The sequence below is a fragment of the Ursus arctos genome, unplaced genomic scaffold (assembly GCF_023065955.2).
Source record: "Ursus arctos isolate Adak ecotype North America unplaced genomic scaffold, UrsArc2.0 scaffold_1, whole genome shotgun sequence".
NCBI lineage: Eukaryota > Metazoa > Chordata > Mammalia > Carnivora > Ursidae > Ursus > Ursus arctos.
In genome coordinates this window covers 56,747,732-56,760,300 of record NW_026622763.1, presented here as the reverse complement: position 1 = coordinate 56,760,300, position 12,569 = coordinate 56,747,732, and the positions used below count along the sequence as shown (strand labels likewise).

Below are 12,569 nucleotides of genomic sequence, written 5' to 3'. Positions count from 1 at the left end.
TGGTCAGTTCAGCCCACTGTTATGGATTGAATCGTATCTCCCAAAAAGATATGCTGAATTCCTAACCCCCAATACCCTAGAATATGACCTTGTTCATAAATAGGATTGTTGCAATGTAGTTAAGATGACGTCATACTGGAGTAGGGTCAGCCCTTAATCCATCATGACCGGTGTCCTTATACAAAGAGGAGACACACAAACAGAGACATGGGAAGGAGGCCATGGGAAGAAGGTCAGCAGAGACCGAGTTACGCTACTGCAAGCCAAGGAATACGTAGGGCTGCCAGAAGGTAGAAGAGGCACGGAGGGACCCACCTGTGTTTTGAACTTCAAGCCTCCAGCACTGAGACAATACATTTCTTTTGTTTTAAGCCACCCAGTTCCTGGCACTTTGTTACAGCAGTGCTAGGAAACATACACCCACCACCACTACCTACTGCTCTCAGGCCCCATCGATCGCGTTTATTGTCCTTACAGTTCTTAATAGTATCTAAAACAGCAATTAACTGTCTTTCACTTTTTATTTACTTTCATTAGAATGTGAATTTCATGAGCACTTTTTGACTTTGTGTCCTTTTCTGACTTAGTAGGTGCTCAAGTGATATTTTGTCAAATAAATTAATGATCCTGAGAAAGATGACAGGATTAAAGAATATCAGAATGATCATTCACTTCCAATACTCTGAACAAGTATAAACTGGCCCAAAAAAGAAGCTTCTGCTCTGCTTGGCAGGACAAAATCCACAAGGGGAAGCCAAAGGAAGACCCTTGGTGGAACAGGGAACAAGAAGGAACCGCTAAGTTGTAGGGGATAGTGCCTGCTGTGGGGTTTCAGGAATGATGAGGTAAGAGGGGGTGAGACAGAAGTGATGGGAGAGAGAGACCTGGGTGTGGAAAGGGCAGGGGCCAGCAACTCTGTCCCAAAGGGCAACCACTTGCGGTTTCCCTCTTCTTTGGACTTTAGCATGTCAGGGTAAAGGAGAGTCTTTATGGTAACTACTGTGTTCTTACATCAGATCATAATGAGCCCCAAAGTTGCAAAGGAATGCTATTGGTTACAAGTTTAACAACTACTTGTTACAACTGCTTGGTTACAATTACTCAACATTCTTGATCAGTAAAAGTGATCCTCAAGTAATTGTTTTAATTGAAATATAACATACATATAATATCCTATTCATTTCAGGTGTCCATCATAGTGATCTGATAGTTTTATACATTATGAAATGATCCCCATTTATTAGTCTAGTTAACATCTGTCAGCAAACAAAGTGGTTACAATATTGGTCACTATATCCCCTAGGTTATACATTATATCCCCATGACTTAAATATTTTATAACTGAAAGTTTGTACTTCTTAAATTTTAAAATGATCTTGGTTTGAATAGATAATATGTTCACATGTTTAAAAATCCAGAAGGTAGTAAGGGGCATACTAAATAAGTGTCCTAAATAAGTGTCCTTTCCATCCCCATCCCAACCATCCAGTTTTCCTCCCCAGAGTCAATCACTGTTACCAGTTCCTTTTTTTTTTTTTTTAAGATTTTATTTATTTATTTGACAGAGAGAGAGACAGCCAGTGAGAGAAGGAACACAAGCAGGGGGAGTGGGAGAGGAAGAAGCAGGCTTCCCAGAGGAGCAAGGAGCCTGATGTGGGGCTCGATCCCAGGACCCTGGGATCACGCCCTGAGCCGAAGGCAGATGCTTAAGGACTGAGCCACCCAGGCACCCCTGTTACCAGTTTCTTATGCCATCTTCCAGAGATAGTCTTTACAGTTATACACATAGCTATACACATATATAATACCAATGGCCATCTCCCACTCTACACCTTGATTTGTTCCATTATACCTTAGAAATCATTTCATATCAGCAAATATAAAATGATCTTACTTCTTTAACTTTAGTAATTGATAACAGTTTGTTACTTATAGCTACCTCGTTTTGTTTCGGCTCCTAATTATTTAACCAATCTCAAACTGATAGATATTTAGATATTTAGCTTTTCCTGAGTCTTTTGCCATTACAGATTGCAATCGACATCTTTGCGCAAATTCATCTTGCGATGTACAAGTAGATCTACAGAAAAATTTCTTAGATTTCCAGGGGTGAGAAGGTAGGTGAATTTTTAATTTTGCTATTGATAGATGTTGTACCATTTTGTATCCCTACCAATAATGCATCAACCTGTCAGTTACCCCCAAAGCCTTGTCACCATAAGGTATTAACAAACATCAAAATCTTTTCCAACTAAATAGGTTAAATAGTTTAAAATTGCATTTCCCTGGGGCGCCTGGGTGGCGCAGTCGTTAAGCGTCTGCCTTCGGCTCAGGGCGTGATCCCGGCGTTATGGGATCGAGCCCCACATCAGGCTCTTCTGCTATGAGCCTGCTTCTTCCTCTCCCACTCCCCCTGCTTGTGTTCCCTTTCTCGCTGGCTGTCTCTCTCTCTGTCAAATAAATAAAATATTAAAAAATAATAATAATAAAAAAAAATAAAATAAAATAAAAATAAAATTGCATTTCCCTTATCATGAGTTGAGCATAATTTCATATTTGTAAGTATCACTTGTAATTCCTTTTTTGTGAACTGTTCATTCCCTTGCCCCCTCTCCTATTAGATTAACATTTTCCTTAATTGATCTATAGGAGCTCTTTGGATCTTAAGGAGTTAAACCTTGTTTGTGACATGTTATAGTTTCTTTCCCATGTGGTAATATTTATCTTCTGCCAGTACAGATATTTTTCCTTAAATAGAGTTTATCAGTCTTTTACTCATTCCATATTCTTCAAAATAATAAAAGCTTTTTTTTTTTTTTAAGTGTAGAGACAGATACCCTTCCCTAATATCTGATCTCCATCAGATGGAATTGAAATGAGACTGGAAGACAAGCTGGGCTAGAAGAGCCATCTACTTCCTTCCCTGACCTTCCTCTTCCATTACCCTGAGCTCTTGCAGATTTTACTTGCTCCTTCATTGCTTTCTTCATGGAATTTCATGTGAATCCTACATTTGCTTGGCCTACCTTGGAGATCACACTCTTTTTATAGTTCTTGCTTCGATTTGAAGTTTACTGAGATCAGAAAGAATTTCATTAATGTCTTTTCATAATCAACATGCCATTCAAACTGTGCTACTTTTTCTATTCTAGGAAAATTATACAACAAAAACTGCTCAGATTGTTGCCTGATGGGCTGCGAATATGCAAAAGATTGTCTAGCTGCGACAGATAAACAGAAAGCAAAAATGTTATCTTAATTTAAAATAAAATCAGACTTTATCTCCAGAAATGACATGAAACAATTTTTTTACTTTTAATGTTCTTTTAGATACTTTATTCTTTAAACTTTAGTAATTGATAAGTTTGTTACTTATAGCATCAATGTATTACATATTTAAAAAATCAAAGCAACTTCTTCAAATTAGGATAAAACTTAGGCACCGGTATAGAAGATGTGAAATAAAGCTATTCCTAAAAATTGAGGCCAGGTTTATTTTAGGTTTGACTTTTGAAAAAAAGATTCTAAAAATATACTGCTGTTGTTCTCCCTTCTACTTCCACGCTCTTTTCAAAAGGTGGCTAGGTCTCTGTCTCAAGAGCTATGGTGAGAATTGCCTCGATATGATGCAAGATAAAAAAGTAGAAGTTAATGTTCCATTCCTGACTCAATTCCCTCCACAGTTTGATTTTCTCTTATATTAGCATAGGGAAAGAGAATGTCAAAGGAAAAGAAAAAAGTATCTAGCCCGGGATAATTTAATTTTTCTCTATCCTTCCCTGCCCATGGAGTTAAAGACAAAATTATGGGGATCAAAACAGCAAACAGCAAAAAATTTTAAATAATGGTATTTGTAGTGTTCATTCCTTTCATCATACTCTCAGAACAAAGTCTTTTCTCTAAAAACCCAAGAAAATTTTATATCTATCTATCTATCCATCTATCTATCTAGATACGATTTCACTTTCTACACTGGCTACTCAAGAAGGAGAATGATACAGAAGAAGGTTAAAATTCCACTGCAGAGGTTGCTGTTGGTTCATTCTCCCACTCACTTACCCATAATTTAGGGAACAGCATTATTTCCTGTTACCCCCCAACAGAAGTAAATTATTTGGCACATTAACTTCCAGCTATATTTGTACATGGGGCTTGCACCTCACTGGGCAAGTCTCCAGACCTCAGGTTACCCAGCTGGAAAATGGGAGAGGTTGGAATAGATGATTTTTTAAACCTCTTTCAGCTCTAAATCTTAGTAATCTAATATAAAGGTCATCCAAGCACCAGCCATCAAGCAAAGATGAGTATTTCTAGTGCCTGAGTGTTTTCTTCATTTATTTCATAAATTGATATATAGGTCTTCGTGAGCAGAGAAAAACATAATCCATCATCTCTAAAGGAGAAGATAATTTTTAGTGTATTAATCATGAATTCTTTGTACTCGGTGTCAACACTGGAGAAACACATTCAAATGACAATCTGCCAATATCTTGTTTAAATGTTACTTATTTAAACTTTACTTTTACTTAAACTTGTTTACATATTTACTTACTGGAACTTACTTGAAGCTTAAGAGCTAAGTTACATACTTAACAATCTCTCTCTAAGCCAGTTATCCCGTAGACAGTCCTGGATAGTAAGCTACCTGCTTTGGCCTCCTTTCTAGCTCTGCCGTTTGACAGCTTACCATGGATTTTGAGACATTAGTCCTGCTGGATGGAATATCCTCACCCAGCGTAGGTTTTACTTTCAAGGAAACTGCCAAACCAGCAGCACAAAGAGTCATTGGACTTTTCTGCTTCCTATAATTAATGTAATCCTTACAATTTAAAAATAGTCAACATTTACATTATGATTTATTTTAATACAAAAACTACACTAAGGGGCACCTGGCTGGCTCGGTCAGAAGACTCTTGATCTCGGGGTCGTGAGTTCGAACACCACGTTGGGGGTAGAGATTTTTAAAAAGGTAAATAAACTTTCAAAAAAAAAAAGAACTGATTTTTAAAACTATACTACTACACAAAGTAAGTAACACAAACTCAAAGAGAAGGGTTCGGGTAACCCACCAGGAACCTCATCTTGAGACCATCATGATTCAATACAGTCAATTCCCTGTAATACAACTGGATCTTTTAATAACCATTCATCTTTGTCTATTTTCTATTTTTCCCTTTAAAAATCAATTCAGCGCTAAGACACATTCCATTCTCACAAAGCTGACTTCACCTACCCAGCTCTCCCTTCCCTGACCTCTGTCTTTCTCCTACTTGACAACACTGAAGTGTCTTCATAACAAAAGGACTTACCACGAGTTTAAAGCCTTCTGCTTTAAAAAGTCATTAAAATACAAGCACATTTAAAGTAACTGTTCTTTGCAGGGACTGCATTTTTTTTTTTCCTCATAGCACTCTCAATTCCAGGAGGTCTAAACATAAATCTGGAAAAAGTTTAAGGAACAAAAGAAAAAATAGATACTTCATGCAAATTCCAAACCCAAAGCCAGATCCACCCCCCACACACGCATACATATTCAACAGTGATTTGTTTTTTGTCGAGTCTGCCTTGGGTAGCACTTAATATGATGTCTGGTACATAGTAGGTACTCGGTAAAGATGGGCTGAATAAAGAAGAAAGGTACTTGATGGCTCATGTCACGTTCACGTGAGACCCACAGACTCTGGTCACCTCTCCGTGAACGTGATCAGCGTGGGGTGTGGTAATTGAACGTACAGATGCAGGACTGCCTCCAAAGTTCACAGACACTCAGAACCACGCCAGAAGAGCAGACCACCAATTCCACTGCAATTCCACTGAGTGAGATGTATATCATGCCAGTTAGCTCTAAAATTAATTTTAGCTCATTGTTTTAACCACAGCTACTGAGTCCAGTCTGGACTTTAAATCACTAAATATTTGTATCTATTTAGGGGATGTAGGGAATGTAGAGCTGAAGCGAGAGATGTGACTAATCCTCCCTGAATAACAGAAGCTTATGGTGAGAGTCCTTTACTCTCTGAGGAGCTTTTTGATAACTTTTGACTATAATAGTAAACAACAAACTTTTTTCTTCCAGGATGTCTGTCTTTCTCTTTTTCTTTTTTCTTTTTTTTTTTCTTTAAGATATTGCCACATTTCCATTCAATTGCTGTTGGAACTACCAGCAAGATGTCAAGATGTTCTCCAAATCACTATGCCAAGGAAAGGCAACTGAGGATTAGATTGCCTTAGAGAAAACTATACAGCCACTAATCATTGTATCAGCTGGTGCGAAATCAGTGAGAAAAGAACATTAGAGAGGATGAGAAGAAGTCAAGAAATGTAAGTAAAATCAGAAAAGGAATTTTAAAATAGGATGAGAAAATGCTGGATACCTATCATACTATTTACAAATTAGAATGCCAGCTAAAATGGTATTCAGTCCAAATGACGCTATTCCAAAATAGCCCTAGAAATAAAAGCCCCATCCTGTCCCCATAGGAGAGTATAAGTAACTCTCTATTTTAATGATGAGAACTTCAAGGGTTGAAATCCTTTATCTTTTTCAAGGGAGTATATGTCAGAGAATATAAATGCACGTGCCACTTCACAACATTAGATGGGAAATAGTATGAAAGCAAACATCAGTCCTAAAGACTCTAGTCCCTCAATCACACCTTGTTCCCTGCCCTCACAGGAAGTGGCTATTAGTATCTTCATTTTAGATGTGCATAACCGAGGATCAGAGGGGTTTGTTTCCCCAAATGACACACGACTAGTAAACTGTCAAGAAAGATCTGATTCCAACTCTTCTGACTGTGATGCCAGCACACTCTCAATTCCCTGAACCCACTTCCTGTCAATCCAAAACATCTTCTTCACACCTTAAGCCACTAATCATCTACCTCCTTTACACAAGAAATAAAAAATTACACAAATGCATTTTATGTACTCTTCCCTCTCGGATACTCTTCCACACGCACCAGATACATCATTAGAAAATCACAGTCTTCACTGTGAGAGTCCTAACTGCCCACCAGCTCCATGTTCATGTCTTCAAACATGAGCTTGAATACCTATTACCCCACACCTGACATGTCTTAATCACACTTAAAGCTCCTACCACAACTTCTCTATTTCTTTTAAAGCGAAACATCTTTGACTCCTTCGTCCTCCTCCTACTTAGGATCTTAAGACTTGGATTCTTCTCCCGGCATCTTTTAAAATCCATTCTTTCTTTTTAGTTCTCTCCAAATGGAGAACTCTCATCTCAATCAGCAGCTTCCAAACCAGGGATCCTGCCTTGAATCTCTTCCCCGCCCCCACGCCCCCCCACCACTCTATCAGTTCTCTAGACTTTTTAATAAACTCTTTGAGTAGGTCATTGTTGGAAAATTTCCCATGGCTTCTTCTACTTCTGTTCATTTCCTCTGTCCAAGATGGCTGAGGTTCCTCTTCTCAACAAGGCCACTTCCTGCTCATCTTTCCTGTAAGCCTCTGCCATGAACTCTACACAGTACATGCCTATACACAGGGACTGCTTCCTCATCCTTCAACTGACGTCTTGTGGGTCTTTTGGTACAGGAGTCTGGTCTGCCTTATGATAATTCTATATTGTCTTTATTTTCTTTTTCCTTAGAATTTTAAATTATTACTGATCCATGCATGAGACCTTCTTCCTTCCTTACTCCCTCTTTTTCTCTTTCTTTCTTTCTTTCTTTCTTTCTTTCTTTCTTTCTTTCTTTCTTTCTTTCTTTCTTTCTTTCTTTCCCTTCCTTCCTCCCTCCCTTCCTTCCTTCCTTCCTTCCTTCCTTCCTTCCTTCCTTCCTTCCTTCTTTCAATATGATGATCACCTATGAACTTACTCCAGCTACTAAATCATTACCAATAACTTATATCCACCTATGTGTTCCTCCCCATGCCATCCGCCTGGTCCTCTCAGAACACAACTGCTGTCCTAGGTTTTAAGTTTATCCTCCTGCTTTAAAAAAAAAAAAAAAAGTATTTCAACACACACCCCTATATAAATGCTTGTTTGAATTTGATGACTTGTGTTTGCTTATTTCCCTGGCTTGTGCAAATTAGTACAAGTACAATTTTGGGAAATAATTTGGCAATATCTAGTAAATTGAATACCTGCACATCTTACAAATCAATAATTCTGTACCTTGGTATTTACCCAAGAGAAACACTTGCACACATGCTCCAGGAAGCATGAATGACCAGAGCAGCACTCTCTGTAAATTTTTTTCAAGTGGAAAAAAAAAAAAAAAAAACCGTTGGCAGAACAGGGAAATATATTGCTACAGACACATAATAGAATAATGTACAGCAATGAAAGTCAGTGAACTACAGCTATATACAACATGAATGAATCATAGTGATACAATGTTGAGTGGAAAAACATTCCCAGAAGTCAATGGGTGGTTTAAGATCTTTCTTGCAAGATTAAAAACAAACTTTTAAAAAGTATTATAATCATTACTTAACCTTTGCAGTTAAAAAAACAAAACAAAACAAAAAACAAACAAAAAAAAAACCTCTTGAGAATTCATGACTTACCCCCCAAACTAGACGACAAACTCTTGAAGGCAGAGACATCTTTTTATTCTTATTTGTATTTCCCAGAGTACCTAGACCAGTGTCTTGAACAGATGGATGTTCATAAGTAATTATCCATTGAATGATCACTGAATGCTACCTAACCAAGGCATTTTAATGAAATTTAAATCTTCTCCCTAATCCGACAGCTTCATGAATAAAGTCACATAAAACTTTTACCTACTTATGCATTAACCTAATTGTATTTCTGTGGTGGTACTACAAATTTCCAACCACAAATATTTCAGCTTAGAAGGACTTTATCCTTCTTCTCAGAGTAAAGTTAACATGAGGTTAAAGCAATCCAGGGACAAGAAAACTTAGGAGATCCTGTAAAAGTTCAGCAGAATCACATCACACTGTATACCAAGAGACATCTGATAAGCCACCATAATTTGAAACTGCAATATCCCAAAAGGAATCCACCCATTGAATGTATAATTGAGTTATCAAAAACAAAACTGAAAATATGAGCAAAAACAGGATTTTTAGGTTGTCTAAAAGCAAAGATACTAATTTGAAAATGTTTTGTTTCTACATTGAGAAAAAAATTATTTTTTAGGGGGAAACACAAGAAATTCAGGGGTAAAAGAATAATAGGAATAATACTCCACCAATCAGGACCTTCCTTATAACTCAATGAGGACTATGCATATTCTCTATAGGTGATTGTAGCAGAGTTACACTGCAGCTTCCCTTCGACCTTGGGAACTCTGCTCACTCTGAGTTACTGTGAGGTCTTCTGTTTCATTTATTATTAGTCTTTGTATCTGCAATGCTGTAGCATTGGATAGGAATATCAACATTGTGAGCTTGCAGTACCTAACACTGTAGAAATGCTTCCCAAAAACAAATGGGGGTGGAGAAGGGAGGAAAGAACACAACCAAGAGGAAAACAAAGTTAATGACATTAAGACGGGATATTTTTAAATTTTACCTTGATGAAAGACTACATTTATGAATCATCTCTGTGATATACAACTATCCGCTAGCATGAAATTTTTTTAATTTAAGAAAAGATGTCCAGGAAAAATGTTTTCTTATTTAGGGAAAAAAATCACAAGTGAATATAACATACAATTTGCTAAAACTAGTTCAATGATTTAAAAAAGGAAATTCGTACGGAGAAAAAAAAAAAACCTATAGGACTTTGCGTCTGGGAGAAAAATAATCTGGCAACCCACTGGGTTCACTTAGTTTCGTGTCATTTGCTTCATGTCCATTATGTAATGCTTTCCCCAGCTTTGGGTCTCTGTTTAAGCTACCGTTCAGGTATATCACAGAATTGCCACAAAATCAGTATCTGGTCATAACTTTCAAAAACAGCTCCAAAGGTGTCATGCGGATGGGCCCATAACAGTAGAGGCTTAAAAAAAAAAAAAAAAAAAAAATCTGCTGGTGTCATTACTTCTTCCCGGCTTCCTCCCAGGTCTCCCTTCCCCTCCTCCCCCAGCATCCCCGGCGACACGATCTGCGGGCAGCTCCCGGTTCGATGCAGGGGAAGCACGTCTTGACTGCAATGCAAACGCTGTCCCGGTCTGAACCGGGGAAGGCAGACTCGGCCCTGACTGGAGGTGTGGACCAAAGCTGCAGGGAAGGCTGCAGGGGAGCCAGCAGCGGGTGGACAGGGGTACCCCGCGAGGGCAGTCCGCAGTGCACGCGCACAATAAAACCCAATGCACAACTTCCCCAGCCGCTCCTCTTGGCTCCCCGGATTCGCTGGGAGGTGCGGCGTAGGCGTTAGCTGGAGCGGGCGCGGGCGCCGGCGCTCCCACCGCGCGGGTTCGGTTCTCCGCTGACAATTACATCAGTCCTTCTCCCGGCCCCAGCTTCAATCTCCGGCAGCCTGGAGGAGCGGGGGCGCCGGGCAGCGCGGAGAATGCGGGCGCGAGAGCCAGGCGGCCGGAATTCCCCAACAACGAGGGGGAAGGGAGGGTGGCGAGCGGGGGACCTTGACCCAGACACCCCCTCCCACCTTGGCCATGGGGCCGGAATGGCACCGCCGCCCCCGCCGCCCGGGCTTACCCGTCAGGGGAACCCTCAGGGGGCGGTGACGCCTCCAGGGCCCAAAGCTCGGCTGCCCACCCGCGCGTCCCTCCGAGTCCTCGGCCCTCCGGACGCGCACAATGCCCCCGGGCCGCGGTGCTGGCACCGCGGTGTCGGCTCCCGCGGTCCCCTCAGCTAGGACACCTACCTGGAAGGCGAGCAGCGGCACCGCCGATTCTGCGGCGGCAGCGGCGGGGGGCGGCCCTGGCGGGCGGGCGGGCAGACGGGCGCGCGGGCTGGCCGGGGAGCCGAGGCGCGGGCGCCGCCTGCGCGGAGCCGCGGACTCCAGCACCGACAGCGGCGGCGGTGGCTGTGCTGCGCCTCCAGTGGTCCACCGCGCCGCAGCCCCTCCTCTCCCACGGGCGGGGCGCGCCGGCAGGGCGGTGCTCCCGGCTCCCCGCCCCCGGCTCCCGCTAGCCGTCCAGGCCGGAGTGGCACCGCGGGCGGCGGACGCTCCCGCTGCGCGCCCTCCCCGCCGGCACCCTTCACCGCGCCGCCGGGAGAGCCTCGGGCCGGGTTCGCAGAGCCTCCGACGCACGGGGTTCCACCGCCTGGGCTCACCCCCCGCCCGGCCCCCGTGGGAACCCCTGGTGTTCAGAGATAGCCGCCGTGGAGACCCTGACCGGGCGTCTCCTGGCCTAAGAGCCACAGCAGCGCCCCCGCCCGCCCGGGCCCGCGGAGGTGGGCCCGCGGAGGTGGACCCGCCGCAATTCCCCGGGGCTGGCCCCAAAGGGCCCGAGCGCTGGGGTCCTGGAGCGTAGCGGCTCCGAGCGCTGTGGGAGAGCGGATCAGAAAGAAGCAGCAGCCGGGCGGCCTCCCCGGAGGCGCTGTCCAGTCCCTGTCTTGGGCGGACGTTCAGGCTGGTCAATAAACACACAGGACTGTGTGTGCCTGCCTGCCCCGCACCCCCACTCTCCCACCGCCGGGTGCCTGACACTCCGGAACCAAAACTTCCCAGGCCCAAACAAACACTTAGGTTCGGTTAAAAAAAGGATCCGTTGCTTAAAGTTCCACCGCACTAGTCCTTCCCATTCCCTCAAACTCTTCCACCTTTAGACCGTTCCCAGCCTATACCCTAGGGTAGATTAATCTGAAGGCAAATTTGCTCCGAGGACGGGGTAATTTAAATATTTGCACAGACGTTTCTTCTGAAAATGGATGACTGAGGAAATGTCAAAAGTATTTCAAGACATTTCTGTCATCACCATCTTCAGGGGGTAAAATCCAGACAACACTGATTGAGCCTAACATGAATTATTACAGGAACAGAGCTGGAGCGCTCTATGGGCTGTCTAGGCGTTCAGATTGGATGGGGCCCGGGGGGGGGGGTGCCCTCAAAAATTGAAGAGATTGCTACCCACTGAGGCAAGTCAGTGATGGCGTTTCACTGTTCTATTATTTATAAAATAATAGGTGCCGGACCCTGTCATACATTGCTGTTTCACCTTAACCCCTTCCCTGTGAAGACCGTCCCCTCAAGGGAAGGACTGGAGCGCTGACCCTCCCTTAATCACCACCACCTTCTCACTCCTTCAATCTGGGTTCCGCTGACAGGAACTACTGAAACCACTCTAGCTAAAAAGAGGGGAAAAGTCAAACCCCATATACAAGAAAATACAGAAGAGTGAATGGAGATGAGAGAGAACACACACAAAGTCTTTCATCTAAAGAAGTGTGTCTCAAAGTTTTTCACTTCTAGTGACAGAGAACCATAAACTATCAGGAAGGGGGAGAGGAGCTACCACCACTTCAACCCGTTCTATCTTAAGAAACTTTGCACACTTTTCACTCTATTCCATAGTATCTCTGTGTGTTTTACTATTTTAAAAATTGGTTTAAATATCAGGAAAAAGTCTTCTACCTGTCTCATTGATGAATGATCAAATACGGTGTGACGGCACTACTCCCATGGAAACGGGTGGGTTCGAGAGAGCTGCCATTGT

At 42.5% G+C, this 12,569-nt stretch overlaps 1 protein-coding gene across 15 annotated transcripts in view; it reads right to left on the bottom strand.

The window, feature by feature from the left end:
* OSBPL6 (oxysterol binding protein like 6) overlaps window positions 1-10,874 on the bottom strand; it is a 201,325-nt gene extending 190,451 nt beyond the window's left edge. For 5 of the 15 annotated variants that reach the window (XM_044381434.3, XM_044381432.3, XM_044381435.3 and 2 more), the window contains exon 1: window positions 10,775-10,873. The gene's annotated coding sequence lies outside the window, so the exon portion shown is untranslated. Of the gene's footprint in view, window positions 1-10,774 lie in introns of all 15 variants that reach the window. The other 10 variants (XM_048213925.2, XM_048213926.2, XM_048213927.2 and 7 more) reach the window with 3 other exon arrangements.
* Between the last annotated feature and the right edge of the window lie 1,695 nt (window positions 10,875-12,569).